Genomic DNA, 18356 nt, shown 5'->3' with positions numbered 1-18356 from the left:
CGCTTTCATCTAAACAACCGACACATTTGGCATCTAAAAGATAATTACAATTTCTGTGCTAATCGCGTAAATATAACCCGATTCAGCTTGACCCTGTAAAAAAAAAATGCTGCTTATCAAGCCTTTATATTCCACCCGCCGGGTGAGTGAATGCCTGCCCCCGGGGCGGAGCAAATGCCTGCAGCAGCATGCAATTGGATGTGTTGGTTGACACATCTATTCACATACGGCTGTACGTGTGAAAAATGGTCACCGACCATCGAATGATTTTTTGCAGGCTCGCAGATAAAAGTTAGTCTGAGCTGCACCATCGGCCCCTGAAGTGAGTACGCTGGGGACTGAGTCAAGCTGAATCAGGCCTTTTATGTACAATTGTGGTAAAGGGACTATACTATTTTTTTTTTGGGGGGGGGGGGGGGGGGCCTAGACCAACCACTCGGAAAAAATAAAAAGTTCCAAACCTGATAACGGTGCAAGAAAAGATTTCCACCGGACAACGCGTCAAGCAAAAATTTTATTTTTTAATCATCTCGTAAATAAGCAAAACAGTTGGACTTAGTTTAGTGCTAAAAATAAAAAAATAAATTAAATAAAAAAATATCCTCTGCACCTAAATTTTGAAGCGTGTTGTTAACTTTACCAATATACTAAATAGAAGTATGTTATCTATTCTTAAAAAAAAAAACATACTGTACATTTCTTTTTCTGTAGTAAACCAACAGCCCGTGTCTACTGCCAACCAAAAATGTATTCAATTTCCCCGGTGTAATGATATCATAATGGAATTTTGTAGAATGTTTCTTTAGAAAATCAAACCATTTTAAGGAAGAGGCTGAAAGACATAAGTCTTAGATTTAAGTCTGATGTATTAAAGTGTAATCAAAGGAGACCTATCAGCATTGAATAAGACTCAGCAACAGGAATGATTATCAGATTAAAGGAGTCAGGTATTGAGACTGACAGGGTGATTTACAATGCTGGAAACAAGGGATTTCAATCTGTAGTCAAGCGAATATTCAGTTAGGAAGACAGCTGAATATTAAACCACTAAAATAGGGTTAAGTGATATGGAAACTGATGCGGGAGCATGGTGCGGAGAATATGATGTAATAAAGTCATTGACTTTACAATGTACTGTGTGCACGGCGCATTAGCACAAAAGTTCCTTCAGCTACTTGTAAAATAAATATGGGAAAAGTTTGAGAAGAAATGTAAAAGATCGGATGCTTTTTACTTAGCGGGGAAAAAAGTTATTAGAGAACGTGGCAAATTTATTTGCGGAACTGCATCAAGATTATTCCCTATGGCATCCTACACTGAAGTAAAACTGAGGGTATTATATGGCTAATGGAATACTAGGGGAGCGGGTACTAATTAGTCAGACCCAGCATTTTGGTGAGACCTTGCAGGGGCCTGATCACCAGGAAATTGGACACAATTGCTAGAATTGGCCAAACCTCAGTACCCTGGCCCTCTCTGTGTCCTTGACTTCAGACCTTAAGCTTGTACTATGTAGTAGTGTGACCACACATCAGAACTGTATGGTGTATAACCATAAATATTATTTTTCCAACTGCATCTGACCAGAAAGGGGGAGGGTCTACTACTGTGTCAGTAATATTAGGCTATCTAACATTGCTTTATAGCATCTTTTAGATTTAAATTTTTAAACATGTCCCCATGGAGACCTTAACACATACAGGGTTTGTATAAAAAGTAATGAGACCAAATTCAGGAAAAAAATATTTATTGAAGATTTTGCTACAAACAATTACAATTCTTCGAAATTAGACTCTTGTGCATCGACACTCTTCTGCAAACGAGTTGTTCACGCTTGGAAGGCGCCCTGGAAGTCATTTTCCGTAACGTCCTTCAAGCAATGCATCAAAGCAGCTTTGACCTCTGCTAAGGTCCCATGGCGGTGTCCTTTGAGGGCAGTCTTCACTCGGGGGAACAGGAAAAAGTTAGCCAGGGTTAGATTGGGACTGTAAGGGGGCAGGGGAAGCGTTGTGATGCAGTTCCGGGCCAGGTAGTCGTTGACTACGAAGCTGGTGTGGCTTGGTGCATTGTCATGAAACAGCAGCTTTTGATAGGCTTTCACTCCTGAACACTTTCTGGATCTTGGCTAAAGTCTCTGTAGCCGATTTTCACAGTCCCACACAGAATATAGTGGCGTAACGCTGTTCGATAGAACGTTGCATTTTTTAGCTTCAACCGAGCCTAGGGTCAGGGCTCCACTAAAACCACGATACGAACCGCACGGAAGCTCGTAGGCGATTGACGCTCAGTGCATGTTGAAACTGACTGGACGCTGCACGCTGGAAGGTACAGTCGCATCAGAAAAAAATTTGTCTCATTACTTTTTTATGCAAACCCCTCTGTTCAACTGACTTCATTCCCTTTATTTTCTTTACTTAATGGTGATCACACTAAGGGGCTGATTGAGGATTGCTAGTTGCCATCCAAATTAGGCCACAGCCTCGATTGGTCAGGTTTGCACATGCACATTTTTGTACATGTGCACACCCCGGCAGCGAATGTGTTCAGAGTTACACACTTGCTGGGTCATTCGCTGTGGGGAGGGAGGCCTGTGGGTGCGCAGGGGGCAGTAGCATGGGGATGCCCAGCATTTTATGTGCATCCCCATGATAACGATTTGCGTTACCCTGTAACGTAGGAGTGGTGTTCCCTGCTCAAAGCGAGCAGCAGATGCCCACTGCATCAGTATAGACTGACTTTTATTACCAAAAAAAGGAGAAAATCATTCGATGGTCAGTAACCATCGAATGATTTCTCTCCCCTTCGGCTGCATGCAAGGGGATGTGTTCATTTGGCCGGGTGGCGGCCGACGTTTATGGGCTCGCTAGGAAGCGAATGTATGCTGCCTAGTGTGCCAACTTGAATCAGGCCCTAAGTGCCATAGACCATCTAGAATACATTTTCATCTTACTATACATCTCTAGGTTGTTACAGTAGGTCTTGATTTGGTCTCCTCAAGATATTTAATGTGGACAACATGGGAGCATGGGCTGGTGAAATGACTCATCAATAGGATTGATCTTAAAATGACATTGATATCACCAACCTGCATACTGTATATCCCTTTAATACATTCATTATTAGATTCTGATAAATACTGTTTATTTCAGAAAACATAACTAAACCATGTTTAGTGTGGATCAATGAATATTACAAGGGAAAATACATGCAAGTAGGAGAAACTACTCAACGCTACCAAAATAATGTCCTACCATAAGGTTAGACATTATTATAAAAGTAAAGTCAAGAAGTTCTTGAGATTTAAAAATTTAATTTTGATCAAGGCTTCTTTTTAGTTTTTAATAAAGGTTTCTTTAGGAACATCTATAAAAGAAAATTAACAGTTCAGTTGCTCTCTGCTGTATCTACAAATGCTCATAAATGTGTATTTTTTTTACGAATTGTTGAATGGATGTTCTTTCTTAAGAGAGTTGTCCATTACTTATCTATCATCTCCTATTTTTGTTCTTTACTTGTGTTCTCCACAGTTTTTCCAAAGCAGGGACCTGAGGTAGCCCTGTAGCTCTAGGATTTTGCTGTTCTTCTGGTGGTTGATCGATCCGTTATCACCTATGAGTCTCAAAAAGTTTCCTGGACTCCTGGGGATCAGAGGCGTAGGGTTCGAAGGAAGAACATCTTAAAAAAGAGGAGGATGTTCTAGAACGTCTTCTATCATCAGTAAAAACAATTGCTTTTAAATAATCAAAGTCCATTATGATAAATATAATGGTGGCTGTGCTCTATCTTGTACACCTTCCTTTTCTAGTAAGACCCAACCATTGTCCTATCCAGTGACTCGTAATAAATTCAGAACATTAATTTGCTATTGATGAGATATTTCATCATGCATATTTTTCCATTAGAACAATGTTTCAGACTGATTTCTCCTAAAATGATCACACAGCAGTCTGGAAGACTACAAATATACCTGTGATTTCCCAGTCTTACATCTTTTATAGAGCAATTTCAAGAACAATCTTGAAGTATTTTGCAGTTTGTCATCAATTTTTATATTCACTTAATTTCTTTAATACTCCTTATCATTGATTTGCTGCCAGGTTTAAGAGAACGGTTAAGTTTAATCTCACTAGCATTGTCATCAATTCTTTTTACTGTTGGCAATTTTATTTCTACCTACTTGTTCAAATATATGTACAGTGTTTAAAATAATTAATGAACCATAAATGTGCGTAGTGGAATAGCCGGCACTGCTTCATTCTATTTGTTTGCTTTACATTGTGACTGGGGACAGCAAATAACCATCATGAATATATATATATATATATATATATATAAAAGAACAAACGTAGGCGTCACTCCGGGACTGGTGTAGAAAACAATTTACTGTGTGGCGGTCAACGCCGTTTCGGGTTTCCCCGTCGTCAGGACCAAAATCACAAACGTTTGTGATTTTGGTCCTGACGACGGGGAAACCCGAAACGGCGTTGACCGCCACACAGTAAATTGTTTTCTACACCAGTCCCGGAGTGACGCCTACGTTTGTTCTTTTATATGCGGTAGAAACCTTCTACCTAGGAAGGCACCCGGGCACATTGCGTATTGAGTGCGACGAGTGCCGGACAACCCCCTCCTGACATTATATATATATATATATATATATATATATATATACTCACGTAGGGGAATAATTATTGGGTCTGGAGGGTCCTAACACTACATCGTCATCAAAATTTTGGTAGGGGCGCTGTAATGACACTCTACTTTCCTGGGCCCATAGATCTGCTCTATCAAAAGCGTAAACCTTTGCATCTTCTCAGTAAGCCTTGAAGCCCTTGCCCCATCTTTTGCAAGCCAGGTGGGTTCCATTAGTGTTAGGCAAAGCCGGGCCTACGCATAGGCAAACTAAACAATGCCTAGGACATTTAGAATGTCTAGCTGCATGCAGCTCATACATCTAAGCCAGCAGCAGTGGGAGCCTCAGTGCGGGGTGCAGAGGCAGTGGAAGGCTCTAACAAAAATGGCTACCTTCCCTGGCGGAGGGCTGATGTGCATGCCTAGCTGCAGCAGCTCCTCCTCCCATAGGTCTTTGCGAAGTACAGCAGAATGAGCTTGCGTTGACTGACTCACTGCAGCCATTCCAGGCTCCCCATATATGCAGAGTTGGGGCTGGTTGAGTGAACAAGGGATGCTGGGTGGGAAGGGGGGGATTGTGTTGTAATAATATGTGGCATACATTATGTGAAAGCATCATTACTGTGTGGAATTATGTGTTGAAGGACATCACTAATGTTCAGCATAATGATAAAGAGGAATCACTGTGCGGTATGTTGTGTATAAGGGCACTACTTATGTGTTGTATAATGTGTGAGGGGCATTACTGTGTGGCATTATGTGTATCAGGGTCACTATTACTGTGGGGCATAATGTGAACCACTGTGTGGTGTAATGTATATAAATGGCTCTACTGAGTTATGCAATGTAAATAAGGAGCAATAAGGATCTGGTGAAATGTGGAAATTGAGCAATGAGTCAGGAGTGGAATTAATGACAGTGCTAGGGGGCACCAATCAAAATCTTGACTAGGGCATCAAATTCACATGGGCCGGCTCTGTAGGTAGGGATGGCTCAGAGGCTAAGCAAACCTTCATGTCTGGGTCCCCTAGTGGCCACACAATGTAAAGCAAATGAATACGTAGAAATTTACTGTAGAGTTGTAATTTCTGGACACTTTTTCTTCTTAAAACTCCATCCTTATCTACAATTATTGTGGCAGTTTATTTAGCATATAATGGAACAAGTAAAAATCATTCTGCCATTTGGTTCAGTACTCAGCTATATATGGAATGGAGTGACACGCAGGTTGGGTTGGGAGTGGAAATCGTTATGTTTCTCCATTCATGGTCAGCCTTGCAGCTTTTTCTCAGTAGAAGGTGAGTAGATACAAGATGACTTACCCACTATTCCGGTAATATTGTATATCGGTAGTCTCTTCACTCCCAAACTGGGGTTCCTGTGCACTCCTGTGCAAGTACAGTGTGGTGGACACGCATGTGAGATAGCCACTGCTTGCATGGAACCCGGTCAAGTAGATTTTGAGAAGTGTTGCCCATGGACTACAGTGGTTAAGGTCATCCTTAGATGGCATTAGCTTCGGGAAGGGAGGGGGGGTGGTAAAATTGGTGAATCGGAGATCACTGCACCCCTCCCCCATTAGAATGCTATTGTGGTTAATGCTGCTGTCTAGAGTGGAGGTACAGCCTTCTTACAATGGGGCTATGCGAAGTATATGCGGATATCAATCGGAAATGGTACTTATGGGGAATATGCCACAAATATACAATGATAATTAGACTTATTCACGTTATACTTCCATCAAATACCTTTCAACTTTAACCAAATGTATTCTTTGTTTTCTCCATACATATATACAGTACTGTACATCCAATCTGCAGTAAACATGGTATATTAACATGCCCACTTCCTATCTGTCGTACCCATGCCATTTATTAACCAAAGGATTTACATTTATTGTTCTCTTATCGCCAACCCTGGCTGAATATAGTATACATATTTGTCTATAGAGCAGAATTATGATAATATTGTAATCGTATCAAGTTGACTACAGTATGTCTAGATCGACAATGACTTTGCCGACTACCAATGGTCGACCATGACTAGTTGGATGCCTAAAATGGCCAGCATACACTAGATCAACTAGATCCTCCTCTATCCACCTTCATGCTTCTCCTGTCCTGCCCTCTGTCCATTCCTCTTCCTATGTCTTCTTCCTCCATCCAACTCTCCTCCCCTCAATTCCACCTCCTCCCTTTTCCCCTCCTTCTCTTTCCCCCTCCTCTCTCACTTCCTCCCCTCCCCCTTCTCCCCCACCACTCTCTTTCCCCTCCTCTCTCAATCTCATCTTTTAATGTCTCCCCCTGTCCTCCACCTCTCTCCCCCTCACATTTTCTGTTTTTCTCTCTCCATACCTTACTAACACAATGGACATAGAGGTAGAATAAAAGCATGGTGATCGCAACAAGTCATGCAAGGGCACAACGTACACTTCTACAATGTTCATGTTGACCTATAGCTTCATAGACACCTAACAAGTATAAAACTTTTTTGACCTTTTCACCATCGACCACTTTCCTGTCGACCTTATGCCTGGTGTTGATTTTCTGTTCCTGTCATCTAGACGCTGCAGTCTATGTTTCGGTGCCTAACTAGTCGTGGTCGGCCATTAGTGGCTAACCAAGTCATTGTTGGTCTAGACATCGCCGATCTTCTACACCATAACCGTTGCACTGTAATGACTGCTCACCTTGCTGGACTTGACCAGTGGTGACACTATTAAGTAGTTGATACCAGTCTGATGTTGTTTTATGCAGAGGCGTAACTAGAACTTTGTGGGCCCCATAGCAAAATTTATAATGGGGCCCCCACTTCAGTGCCTATTACACATTATGGGACACACCACAATGCCCATTACACATTATGGGGGGTATTCAATGCAGGGACACGACAGCCATAATCCTGTCCCCTTCTCGGCCAGCTTGACACTGAATCGGCAGGTGGGATTCAAAGTCTCACCCTCCGAGCGCCGAGAGAGGGGCATGGTCGCAGGAAGCGTCCGGAAATTGTCAAGCTGCAGCCAGGAGCTCGACAATTCCAGGCAGTTCTCGGCAGAACGTGCCTGACTGCTTGTAAAGTCGGGCACGGTCTACCATGATCCCTGATCAATGCTGTCGAGGAAGACAGTATTGAATAGGGCCCCACCGCTATTTCCCCAGTCGGGAATAGTGACAGAAGATTGAATACCACCTTAAGTGGCACACCACAATGGGCGGTATTCAATGAGGCTGATTCGCCATGTTTTTATGGCGATTTTGTGCTGTAAGGCGAATTTTTGACTAAAACGGTGAATCACCCTATTCAATGACCAGATGGTGAATACATTTCAAAGTTTTTTTCGCCATGATTCACCGAGTAGCAATCGCTATCTTTTTATGGTGAAGTGGAATGTGAACTTTTAAAATAAAGTGTTTTGTTTTTTACATTTGGTGTCAAAAAAATCAGGAATTTTATTCTGAGGAGGGGCATGTTATTTACAGCACATGAATATATATTTAATTTAAAAAAAAAATATATATTTTTTTTTTTTTTTACACAGACCAGCCAGCAGGGGGCCGGAGCCGAGCCGCTCATTAGATATTCATATATTCACTGCACCCGATCATTACATATGCATGATCGGGTGTAGTGAATATACCCGGTCCCCTGCTGGCACCCCCGGGGGGCAGCCTGTGCTGCCTGGCACCCGGGGAGCCCACCTCTCCCCCACAAACGTTCTGGGGCAGGCAGGAAGACTTCCATCTCCCTGCCTGCCGCCGTCCTCGGGCTCCCTGCGGCATCGCCGCAGGAGTTAAAATTCGCCAGTCAGGGGCAGTGAGCCCCTGACTCGTTGAATACTGGAGCCGGCGAGGCTCTGGAACGCAGCGAGCAGTGGCGAAAGTGCAGCGAATCCTAAACAGGATTCGCTGCACGTCGTCAGTATTCTCATTGAATACTGCCCAATGTCCATTACACATATGTGATGCACTGCAATATCCATTATATGACACACCGCAATACCCCTTACACATTATATGCACACCACAATTCCCATTACATGACTCACTGCAATGTCCATTACAAATTATGCGACACACCGCAATGCCCCTTATACATTATGCGCACACCAAAATGCCCATTTAACATTATGCAACACACCGTAATACCCCTTACACAATGTGAAACACACTACTTCCCCTTACACATTATGGGGGACATTTACCAAAATGGATTCGTAGAAAAAAGGTGTATTCGTAGGGAGAAATACACCTTTTTTTTACGAATTTGTATTTTCGGGATTTACAATCCCAAAAATACAACAATTGGTAGTCCTAAAGATGGGACATTCGTATTTGTAGTTACAAATACGAATGCCCTACACCATCGATAGGATACGACAGAAATCACCATTCAAAAGAATGGTGGTTTCTGATTTACTAAGCAGCCGTACTGATAATACGGCTGCTTAGTGGTGTAAAACACCCACGCAAATACGACAGGAAAATAGAACATCATTTTCCTGTTCTATTTGCGTTTTAGCCTGCACGGATCAGTCAGATCCGTGCAGGCTGCAGTGTAAAAAAATAGAAAAAAAAATAAATATAAAAAAAAAAAAATGGCGTGGGGTCCCCCCCACAGCTGTAACCAGCACCAGGCTGAAGGAGCCGGGGCCGGTAATTAAAAATCAGGGAACCCGACAAATAGGGGTTCCCCGATTTTTAACAACCAGCCCCAGGCTCCAGGTCCGGGGCTGGTTCCCAAAATACGGGGGACAAAATGACTAGGGGTCCCCCGTATTTTAAGAACCAGCCCCAGGCAAAACCAGCCAGCAGGGTAATGTCACAGCCGGGGGACACTTATGATATAAGGTCCCGCGGCCAAAACATTAACCCTACCGACCAGTCAGCCTGGCCAGGGGCCCTGGGGGAGTGGGGACCCCCCCAATGAAGGGGTCCCCCCCCTCCAGGACTTACCTGACCAGGCTGAAGCCTGGTGCTGTCCTCGATGCCCCTGGGCGGTGGGCATCGAGCTGATAAATGGTGTAAAAAAATAGATAAAACTATTGTTTTTTACTGTGGCACTACAAGTGCCAGCAAGCCTCCCCAGCAAGCTGGGACTTGGAGAACCACAAGTCCCAGCCTGCTGGGCATTAAAGGGCCCGCTGGCACTTGTAGTTCCACAGTTAAAAAAATAGTACACAAAACACACTGACACACTTTTAAAATAAAACTTTAATACATCCATTACACACATACTAATACTTACCTATCTTCTTCCCGTAGGTAGCCCTGGTCCTGATGTCCTCCGGTCCTGTGTCGGCGTTCCTCTTCATGTCGACGTCCTTCTTGAAGTCGACGTCCCTGTCGGCGATGGCGTCCGGTGTCCGGGTCCGACGAAATCCATGGAGGAAGCTGTGGAAGGAAACCATACTCATCTGTCCCAGCGCGACGTAGTCCAGGTAAGGGTCTTGGCAAAAAAACAAACCGAACACCCCGAATCCAGCCGGACAGAGAGCCGCACGGTGTTTACATCGTGCGGCTCTGCCTCCCGAATGCCGCTATTGGCCGCCTTGCGGCCTAGCGGCCAATCAGGAGCCGCTAGGCCGCAAGGCGGCCAATAGCGGCATTCGGGAGGCGGAGCCGCACGATGTAAACAAACACCGTGCGGCTCTCTGTCCGGCTGGATTCGGGGTGTTCGGTTTGTTTTTTTGCAAAGACCCTTACCTGGACTACGTCGCGCTGGGACAGGTGAGTATGGTTTCCTTCCACAGCTTCCTCCATGGATTTCGTCGGACCCGGACACCGGACGCCATCGCCGACAGGGACGTCGAATTCAAGAAGGACGTCGACATGAAGAGGAACGCCGACACAGGACCGGAGGACATCAGGACCAGGGCTACCTACGGGAAGAAGATAGGTAAGTATTAGTATGTGTGTAATGGATGTATTAAAGTTTTATTTTAAAAGTGTGTCAGTGTGTTTTGTGTACTATTTTTTTAACTGTGGAACTACAAGTGCCAGCGGGCCCTTTAATGCCCAGCAGGCTGGGACTTGTGGTTCTCCAAGTCCCAGCTTGCTGGCACTTGTAGTGCCCCAGTAAAAAACAATAGTTTTATCTATTTTTTTACACCATTTATCAGCTCGATGCCCACCGCCCAGGGGCATCGAGGACAGCACCAGGCTTCAGCCTGGTCAGGTAAGTCCTGGAGGGGGGGGACCCCTTCATTGGGGGGGTCCCCACTCCCCCAGGGCCCCTGGCCAGGCTGACTGGTCGGTAGGGTTAATGTTTTGGCCGCGGGACCTTATATTATAAGTGTCCCCCGGCTGTGACATTACCCTGCTGGCTGGTTGTGCCTGGGGCTGGTTCTTAAAATACGGGGGACCCCTAGTCATTTTGTCCCGCGTATTTTGGGAACCAGCCCCGGACCTGGAGCCTGGGGCTGGTTGTTAAAAATCGGGGATCCCCTATTTGTCGGGTTCCCTGATTTTTAATTACCGGCCCCGGCTCCTTCAGCCTGGTGCTGGTTACAGCTGTGGGGGGGACCCCACGCCGTTTTTTTTTTTCATTTATTTATTTTTCTATTTTTTTTTACACACTGCAGCCTGCACGGATCTGACTGATCCGTGCAGACTGCTAGAAATAATTCGTATTAGCGGCCGTATATATGGCCAGCTAATACGAATGGTTACACCATCGGAGGGTTACAAAGCAGTCGTATCTGACTGCTTTGTAACTGACCCTCTGGAACACGAGTTTGCATACGACTTAAACAGTCGTATGCAGTCGTAGGGAAAATACCAATACGAAAAACTAGGTTTTTCATATTGGTAAATTTCCCCCTATATCACATGCAGCAATGCCCATTACACAATATGCCGCACACACCATAATTCCTGTTACTCTATATGTGGGTTGCTGTCAGCATCCTGGGAGTCAGTATGTTGGAGTTCAGTATACCACCGCCAGCATCCTGACTGCTGACAGACCATCAATGTCAGGTTATGGACTCCCAAGGCTCAGCTAGCCCCAGTGATGTGCCTGCTGCTAAGACAGACTGCACCCGGCTCAGCATCATCCTGGCAGCCGCGCTTCTCGCAGACCCCGCCAGCGCTTGCTCCCCAAGCCACTGCGGGGTCTGTGGGACCATAGTTATGCCAGTGAATATAGCCATGTTAAAGTTTATAGGGATAGTATAAAGACCAGCTTATACCTTTCAACTGGCTGATTTACACCCCTATTTGTGAGCCGTGCGTGGGGATGCGCTACACGTATACGTGTCCATGTCAACATAGACACCAAAAACGTGAAAACATGCGTTGACATTGCGAATGTCGACTATGCCAATGTCGACATTAAGCTTGTGTCGACCTTCTGGCAATTCTGACCTACGGTATAGTACATTATGTCGACCACTTTCAGTTGTCACCCTAGCATTGTCTACCCACTTACCTTCCTTTTGGTGTAATATGTATCCCATCACCAGAGTGTAAGATGCATTATGCTGCAGGTCTCTGCGTACCTTTGTTGTGTTTCCTTACTGTCCAGCGTTGCAGAACCTGCTGGCAATGTACTAACGTGTGATAATAAGTGTGACAGTTTGGTGTCCCTCTCCTGCCTTACTGGCCGTGTCACTCGCATACAGAGGAATGTGCTGGGAGATGCAGTAACAGCTCCTGATGACCATCTGTAAATAACTTCCAGATCCTTCTGCACATCCTTATTATCGTCTCCGGTAGGAAAGCAAATGGCACTGCCGGCGCCCAGTCCTGAAACACACAGAGCATTACTGATATATACAGAACAGATCTCAGCCATAGGAAGGCAATGTGTAATGTGCACAGTTAGTGTAGTTCAGCCCTCTGCACCATGACCGGAGCGATGTGCAATTATTATATAGACAAATTTTCACATTTAGATTTATAAAATCTCTTATAGAACATGTGCTACAAAGCAGGAGGACCTGTTGTTTGTTTGGGGCAAGCAGCTGATGTCACATGACAACGGAGTCTACTCCAAATTCGGTCACCTCCGGCCAGAATAAATGTCAGATTTGGTAAGAAATCTCCAGTTTTTTTGAAGCAGCAATCATTTTGATTTTGCAGTGTAAATGATTTAAAGCTCTCACACATGAGTTAAAGCCCTCACACATGAGTTAAAGCCCTCTCACATGAGTTAAAGCCCTCTCACATGAGTTAAAGCCCTCACACATGAGTTAAAGCCCTCACACATGAGTTAAAGCCCTCACACATGAGTTAAAGCCCTCACACATGAGTTAAAGCCCTCACACATGAGTTAAATCCCTCACACATGAGTTAAAGCCCTCACACATGAGTTAAAGCCCTCAAACATGAGTTAAAGCCCTCACACACTGACCTTTATTCAGATCTGATCGCAGTACAAATTTGTTTGGAAAATGGGCAAAACCATGCTGCAGATGTTACATCTGCCCCACCTGCAGTGCACATGGTTTTGCCCATTTTCCAAACAAGTTTGTACTGCAATCATATCTGAATAAGGGCCGCTATGCGATTTTGGCCCCAATTCACCTGATTCCAATGGATCGGGCAGAGAAATCTTGTGGAATCGTCCCAAATAGTATGGGTATGACATCCGATCTGATGCGCGGTCCCGTGTGCATCGTATCAGATGCGGAGGTTGGACCTCCTGCCCAGTTTCCCTCTTGGCGGTGGGTAACCGGTTGCATGCGATACATCAAATTTGAAAGGACTGCATGCGATGTATCGCATGCGATCCTGCCACCCAAGAAGGTGGAGTTTCTGTGCAGGGTAAGTACCAGCTGCTTTATTTTACACTGCAATTTAGATTTCAGTTTGAACACATCCCACCCAAATCTAACTCTCTCTCTGCACCTGTTACATCTGCCCCATCTGCAGTGCAGCATGGGGCCCGATTCAGACCTACTCACTGGGCTGTGAATTTGCAGCCTGAACATTTATCATTAGCCGTTGAATGACAGGTGCCTGGCGTTTCGAGGGGGGGAGGGGGGGATGCTGGCACTTTCTGGGAGTGCCCCAAAAACGAACTGTATTACCCCCTGTGACGTACGCTGCAGAACTTATGAAATTACATATGGGACAGATGCACTAAGCTTCAAAAGTGATAAAATGGAGAGTGCTAAACAGACAGCCAATCAGCTCCTACTGTATGTGCTATGTTACCAGCTGGGTTTGAAAAATGACAGGTAGGAGCTGATTGGCTGGCTGTTTATCACTCTCCATTTTATCACATTTTGAAGCTTAAAACTGTACATCTGGCCCATTATCAGCTACAATCCAAACCCCAGACCTGTAGAAACTACTTGACAATCAATTTCTCATGCTGTTGTGCAAATGGAATAGACAACAGGTAGAATTTATAGGCAGTTAGCAGGACCCCCCCCCCCCCCCCAATAAAGGAGTTGTTCTGCAGGTGGTGACCACAGACCACTTCCCAGCTCCTATGTTTTCTGGCTGATGTTTTGGTCACTTGTGAAAGCTGGCGGTGCTTTCACTGTAGTGGTAGCATGAGACGGAGTCTACAACCCACACAAGTGGCTCAGGTAGTGCAGCTCATCCAGGATGGCACATCAATGCGAGCTGTGGCAAGAAGGTTTGCTGTGTCTGTCAGCATAGTGTCCAGAGCATGGAGGCGCTACCAGGAGACATGCCAGTACATCAGGAGACGTGGAGGAGGCTGCAGGAGGGCAACAACCCAGCAGCAGGACCGCTACCTCCGCCTTTGTGCAAGGGGGAACAGGAGGAGCACTGCCAGAGCCCTGCAAAATGACCTCCAACAGGCCACAAAGGTGCAAGTGTCTACTCAAACAGTCAGAAACAGACTTCATGAGGGTAGTATGAGGGTCCGACGTCCACAGGTGGGGGATGTGCTTACAGCCCAACACCGTGCAGGACATTTGGCATTTGCCAGAGAACACCAAGTAAAAAGAAAAAAGTTTGGTACCGTTTTAGCCAGTTGATAAGAAAAGTTTTATTGTTCCTCAGTGAGAAAAACAAAATAGCAATCTAGCAAATATGATACCTTTTAATGGCTAACAAAAATAAATGTTGTTAAAATGCAAGCTTTCGAGACTACTTAGGTCTCTTCCTCAGGCATGGTATAACAAGGTGTGTGGAAAAACACATATATATATACACAGCAGAGTAGGAACAAGATGTGATAGATGGACATTCTTAAGATCAAAACAAAACAAAATAACAGAATGAGCTTGTAAATTGAGTCCTTAATTAGTTTGTAGATAAGTAGTGTGAAAGTTTTATTGTCTCTAAGTTGATGACAGACCAGAGTTAGAGCTCCGATGCCCTCACTCTCGCTGGGCCAGATTCCTCAGATGTTGTAGTGGGCCATAAATCCCTCGGATAGATTCAGTCCTGTGTTAAGGGTGTCAAACGTTTGACACCCTTAACACAGGACTGAATCTATCCGAGGGATTTATGGCCCACTACAACATCTGAGGAATCTGGCCCAGAGAGAGTGAGGGCATCGGAGCTCTAACTCTGGTCTGTCATCAACTTAGAGACAATAAAACTTTCACACTACTTATCTACAAACTAATTAAGGACTCAATTTACAAGCTCATTCTGTTATTTTGTTTTGTTTTGATCTTAAGAATGTCCATCTATCACATCTTGTTCCTACTCTGCTGTGTATATATATGTGTTTTTCCACACACCTTGTTATACCATGCCTGAGGAAGAGACCTAAGTAGTCTCGAAAGCTTGCATTTTAACAACATTTATTTTTGTTAGCCATTAAAAGGTATCATATTTGCTAGATTGCTATTTTGTTTTTCTCACTGAGGAACAATAAAACTTTTCCAGAGAACACCAAGATTGGCAAATTCGCCACTTGCGCCCTGTGCTCTTCACAGATGAAAGCAGGTTCACACTGAGCACATGACAGAGTCTGGAGACGCCAAGGAGAACGTTCTGCTGCCTGCAATATCCTCCAGCATGACCGGTTTGGCAGTGGGTCAGTAATGGTGTGGGGTGGCATTTCTTTGGGGGGCCGCACACCCCTCCATGTGCTCACCAGAGGTATCCTGACTGCCATTAGGTACCAAGATGAGATCCTCAGACCCCTTGTGAGACCATATGCTGGTAAATTTGGCCCTGGGTTCCTCCTAATGCAAGAAAAAACAAGAGATGTGCCAGCGCTAGCTGTTTCCAAAAATTGAGACAAGACGGTTCTCAACAAATGATATTGAATTCAGGTGATGTACATATATCACAATAAAAAATCACATAAAAAAAACACATAAAAAAAAATACATGAAAAATATCTAAAAGGAGCAATCAGGGGATTATCTCAGGGATTGTTTGGATTATTGAGATCTCCAATGCTTGGTGTATTCAAATTTGGGTACGATATATAGAATGAATATTACCATCCTTAGGAATCTTCTGGAGATTGTAAATCCAGTGTTGGTGACAACAAATGTCCTTGGTTGCCCTATGTTTTCAAGGGCTCAGGCCTCCCAATTTGGCATGTTGGATATCCTCCTATAAACTGGAATTATGCAGGTATCCCAACATGGATTGTCCAGCGCCGGAGTCGCGCTCTATGTCAGATGTGGGAGCCAGGCCGGCGCCTCCTACATTGCATGACGGCACCCGGGACACGTGACCATCGTGTCATCGGGCAGCCATCTCCTAGCAACGCAACAGAGACGTCTGCGGGGGTCCCGGCAATCGTGCCGCCGATACCGGCAATCGGCGGTGACGCACAGGATCCCCGCTATGTCCTGTACTGTATGGATCCTTCCCCATATAAAAATCCCCATAGAGGGATATATTTAAGCCACAATCTCTCTCTCTATATATACGCTGAGTTGTAACTTCTGGGTCATGTGACCCTAATAAAATACGCCTTATATTTTATTCTTTCCATTCTAATGTTATTATTAGATTTACCAACCCACTATACTGCCTCCTAGTATGTTGGAATACTATAGAATGTTAGTACAAGACGGTTCTCTGTCTTTTTAAATGTGTAAGGTTGTTTGGCATGTACACAACCCAGGTGCATCCTCTTTGAGCAATCAAACCTCTGGTGCTATAGATATCAGACCCTACTTCCATTCCATACTTGCTCCTGATGAAGCCGGATGCTAATATCCGGGGAAACGTGTTGAGCTGACCTAATTGCTTTTGGAATACCCATCGTAGTGTGACCTGTCCTCTCTCCCACTGACGTTTAAAAAACTTTGAATCTACTGGACAATCCATGTTGGGATACCTGCATTCAGGGCTATTTTTGTGCAGGCTCCAGCAGGAAATGAGGCCCTTATTCTAGTTCACTCTTTCTGACAAAATATTTCTTAGATGGACAAAACCATGTGCACTGCAGGTGAGGCAGGTGTAAAACCCCACCCAAATCTAATTATCTCTGCACAAGTAACACCTGCCTCACCTGCAGTGCACATGGTTTTGTCCATCTAAGAAATATTTTGTCTGAAAGAGTGAACTAGAATAAGGGCCTTAGTTCCTGCTGGAGCCTGCACAAAAATAGCCCTGCCTGCATTATCCCTAATTCCAGTTTATAGGAGGATATCCAACATGCCAAATTGGGAGGCCTGAGCCCTTGAAAACATAGGGCAACCAAGGACATTTGTTGACACCAACACTGGACTTACAATCTCCAGAAGATTCCTAAGGATGGTAATATTCATTCTATATATCGTACCCAAATTTGAATACTCCAAGCATTGGAGATCTCAATAATCCAAACAATCCCTGAGATAATCCCGATTGCTCCTTTTAGATATTTTTCATGTATTTTTTATGTGTTTTTTTTATGTGATGTTTTATTGTGATATATGTACATCACCTGAATTAAATATCAATTGTTGAGAACCGTCTTGTCTCAAATTTTGGAAACAGCTAGCGCTGGCACATCTCTTGTTTTTTCTTACTATACCATTTGGGCTTGACAACCCAGTGCCAGCTGCTATTGATAGCGCACCACCCCACCCCCATTGTTTATCCTCCTAATGCAAGACAATGCTAGACCTCATGTGGCTGGAGTTCCAGCAAGACGAAGGCATTGATGCTATGGACTGGCTCGCCAGTTCCCCAGATCTGAATTCAATTGAGCACATCTGGGACATCATGTCTCGCTCCATCCACCAACGCCACGTTGCACCACAGACTGTCCAGGAGTTGGCAGATGCTTTAGTCCAGGTCTGGGAGGAGATCCCTCAGGAGACCATCCGCCACCTCATCAGGAGCATGCCCAGGCATTGTAGGGAGGTCATACAGGCACATGGAGGCCACATACACTACTGAGCCTCATTTTGACCTGTTTTAAGGACATGACATCAAAGTTGGATCAGCCTGTAGTGTGTTTTTCCACTTTAATTTTGAGTGGGACTCCGATCTCACATTTGCAGCACTTACCTATACATAACGTTCTGTTTGCCTTATTATTTACCACACTATTTACAAGACAATCAGCCAGATAAGACAATTGCTTACATGTACAATCACAATTACATCATGTACAGGGTATTTACTCTTCTAATTATAATCAGGAAACTGCAGCATATGCAAATAGCAATTAGCGTGGGAGGAAGTTACCGGTAACGAGCCAGATCAGATATTGCAGGAAAGAGCAGGGTACAGTGATACTAAACCAGAAGACGACGTGGAGATCCCTGTATGGGGCATACATTTAATGCTCAATCCATTATACCGGGTATATTTACTAAAGTGTGGGTATATTCAAAC

Source organism: Crinia signifera, chromosome 1, assembly GCF_055691185.1.
Source record: "Crinia signifera chromosome 1, ASM5569118v1, whole genome shotgun sequence".
NCBI classification, from domain to species: Eukaryota; Metazoa; Chordata; class Amphibia; order Anura; family Myobatrachidae; genus Crinia; species Crinia signifera.
Note: the sequence above shows the minus strand (reverse complement) of the source record.